This window comes from Suncus etruscus, chromosome 4, assembly GCF_024139225.1.
Source record: "Suncus etruscus isolate mSunEtr1 chromosome 4, mSunEtr1.pri.cur, whole genome shotgun sequence".
NCBI lineage: Eukaryota > Metazoa > Chordata > Mammalia > Eulipotyphla > Soricidae > Suncus > Suncus etruscus.
Genome location: NC_064851.1, coordinates 95912827 through 95916680, shown reverse-complemented (window position 1 = coordinate 95916680; position 3854 = coordinate 95912827). Strand labels below are relative to the sequence as shown.

The 3854-nt window shown below is 39.4% G+C and overlaps 1 pseudogene; it reads left to right on the top strand.

Moving 5' to 3' along the window:
- Positions 1-2932: 2932 nt before the first annotated feature.
- LOC126008029 (uncharacterized) lies at positions 2933-3006 on the top strand (annotated as a pseudogene).
- Positions 3007-3854: the final 848 nt, after the last annotated feature.

Genomic DNA, 3854 nt, shown 5'->3' with positions numbered 1-3854 from the left:
GTTTACTTTTGCTTAATCTCGACTCAAATTCTGTTTCAAAAATTGATGTTGTTGTGGAGTGTAAAAAATTGATGCTGTTACCAAAGTACGTGTCTTATAATATAGAACAAATTGATATGGGATTTATAATATTTAGAAACATTATGAATTAAACATGTATAAATCCGAACACAACCCTCAAATTATTCACATAAAGAGGCTATGTATTCAAAGTAGTCATTTTTTGTGTTTGTGGTAAAACACAGAAACTATTTTGTTTCACAAGTATAACATGATGGTTTTTATGGGGGAAGTGAAGAATAATGTATCCAGTGGGGGAGGAATGGAATTATCTTAAATACATAATATTGGAATTGGGCCAGGAAACTAGTTACAAGGGGAAGACTATATTTTTGATACTAAAAATGAAAATAGAGCTGTGTGTGACTCAACAGGGGTTGTGAATGAACAATAGAGCACCTGCTTCAAATGCTCTGAGCTCAATTCTCTGCATTAAAATGAAATCAAATGAAAATACTGCTCCCTGTAAAATTTGTATGTTCAAGTTTAATTTTTCTCCTGTCTCAAAGCAGAAAATACCATGTAAGTAGTGCAACATAATAACATTTGTTGAGGGGCCGGACAAAGACAGGGTGTTCTCCTTGCACATGGCTGACCCCAAATGGACCTCCGTTAGATCCCCAGCTTTCCATATGGCCCCCCAAGCCAGGAGCATTTTCTGAGCACATTGCCTGGAGTAACCCCTGAGCATCACTGGGTGTGGCCCAACCCCCCAAAACAAACAAACAAATAACATTTGTTGAATATCTATTGTGTTATAGCTTACACCAATTTTATTTCTTCCAATGTGATGTCTTTTGGCCTTCTCTTGGACCTAAAAGTAATATTGGGGTTGAACTGAGAATTCTGAGAGCAAATTTGGAAATATACTTGACTGACTTAGAAGAATACTTGGGATCCTTAGTAGAAAATTCTAGTGTCCCTCACATCTAGTTCTGTGTAGGAGACACAGACTCCATAGAAACATGTCTCAATCATACATATTCATCATTCTTTGACCTGTTGTTTTACTGATCCTACCCTAATCAATAATTGAGCCCCACCCTAGGGTGTGACCTGGTGATAGTATTTTGGATTATTCCTTACTTGATATTCTGCTCCCACCCTAGTGTGATACCTGATTCTTGTCGATAAAAGCAGGGGTCTGAGGAAGGCTGGGGCATATTCTTCGTGCTTCTTCCACTGAACAAAGCTAATGTTTCCTGAAATCTGACTGATGTGAGTTTTCCTCACCATCACCCTGACCCTCAGACCTGCTGGCTGGAGAGGGTTGCAGAAGCGTGGCCTGGGCTGGTAGAGAAAGGCCCCTCCATCCCTCCCATCACCATCCAGCCACATCCAAGGGCTGTTATTCTAAATTGACCTAGATGCCAGAACAATAATTTCTAAAATGTAGATCTCAGAACTGACATTCTATGTATTTTTATATCTTCTGTTTTGGTATAAGTCTACTGATACCAAACTGGGTCTAATTAAAAAAAGTACTAGACTCATAATTGCTCCATAGAACACAACTTGCTCCTCTTAGTTGAAGAAATGATTGCATGACACGTGTCATCTTGAATTTTGGTAGAAAATAACATACCTAATCTAGGAAACAGAATTGAAGAAAATGAGTCTAAGGTGCAAAAGACCTCAGATAATCACAAGATAATATGACATGATGTTAGTTAGACATTCTATGAGGCTTTCTGGTTAACGTGCCATAATGATACTATTTCCCAATGCAAAAACTCAAGCATGTCAAAACTCAGGACCCAGCTTTCCAAAATTAAAAATTCAATCCCAGAGGCTTGTTTGGGACAAATCTGCTATATATTTTCAAGGATAATTTAAGAATTAGGAATTGAAAAGGAATCTAATCAGCATCAAAAATTGTTACAACATGTGCTGGAGAGACTGTACAGGTATATATACACTTGCTAGGCATATACATGAATCTAGTTCACTCCAGCACCACATATGCTCTATTGAGCACCACAAAGAGTAATTACTGAGTACAGAGCCTGGACTAATCTCTGAGCACTGCATATTGTGACCCATCCCCTAAAAAACAATAACAATAATTATCACATAAAGGTCTCCTGATAACAGGTTAAGGCATTAGGATTTGTTTTACTTATATTTAAAGAAAATAAACGGTAGGAGTAAAAGTGGTTGGAGGTAGAGAGGTTTAGAAAGGGTAAAGTGCTTGCCTTACATGTGGCGAACCCTGATTTGATCCCAAATAACACACAGGAGTAAATTCTGAATAATGATGGATGTATCTCAAAACAACTCTCCGCTCCAAAAATAAGAATAAATGAATAGAAATCTAAATAATATATTATCTTTTAGCACAGACGAAAGCTGTTTTTCTTTTGTGATTACAGAAAAATGAAATATGCTTTGAAACAAAATTTTGAATGTGGTTATGCGTAATGAAAATCAATCATAAACCAACTCATAAAAATACTATTAGTAAATTTTTGCATTTCTTATTTGGTAAGATTACTTCAATTTAGTTTTTTCTTTTACTAACATTGAACTCTTATAAATATTATTCTCTAATATTTTTAGGAATCTTTGGAAATATTCTTTTTAATTGCTATATATATCCCATTATGTAGGCTTACTAAAGGTTTGCAGTTTATTTAATACTTAAGTGTCATTTTTATTTTGCTTAGAAGATGAATTTTTTGTTTTTATTTTCTCTTCTACGAATACTTGCTATTGTCTATTTTTACTTTAATATAATATTATGCAAGTATGCATAGAATATGAAACACATAAGTATTTTTAAAAGTAGGATAACAAGAATAGGAATAGAGAATGCACTGGTGAAGGATTATATATATACTAAAAATTTTTTTAAAAAGTAAAGAAAAGATAAGGCCTCCTAATTCTTATCATAGGCTGTGTTCTTTACACTGACTGTATAAAAAGAGGAGGTACAGAGGGAGACTGCAGCTGGACCCAGACGATCCCACATGCCAGGATTCCTGCTCCTCTCCTACGGGTATGGCTGGGGAATCTGGGCATAGAGCTGGCCAATGGCCTCCTGGGCTCACCACCTAGTCCAGGAGACCGAGATCCCCCCATGCCAAACTGGTCTTCAGGGCCACGTCTGGCAACTGGGCTCTGGGGGAAGGGGGGAGGAGGGAAACTCCAATCCCATGCTTTTTCAAACTGGAGAAAGAGATCCCACATGCCAGGATTACTGCTTCTCTTCTACTGGCATGGCTGAGAATCTTGACAGACAGCTGGCCAAAGGCCTCCAGGACTGACCAGTTAGTCATGGAGACCAAGAGCCCCCCACGTCAGCCTGGCTTTCAAGGCCAGGGTTGGCATCTGAGCTCTGGGAGGATGGGGAGAAGGCAAACTCCTCCCCCATGCTTTTTCATACTGAAGAGGAAGGCTGAAGCTGGACCCAGAAGATCCCACATGCCAGGATTCCTGCTCCTCTCCTACGGGTATGGCTGGAAATCTGGGCAGACAGCTGGCCAATGGCCTCCTGGGCTGACCACTTAGTCCAGGAGATCAAGATTTCCCCCATGCCAAACTGGTCTTCAGGGCCACGTCTGGCAACTGGCAACTGGGCTCTGGGGGGAGGGGAGAGGAGGGAAACTTCTCCCATATTCATACTGGATCCCCTGCAGCGGTGTCTTTTCTTACTAATACTCATTTTCATAACTGCGCAGGTGCAAATATTCCCCTAATTTAACCCTCTTTACCCTCAGTTCCTAACTTGGTAGTCACCAAGATTGACCTCCTGCCCCAACAGACCACCTTCCAGCTCCTCAGTGAAAGACACC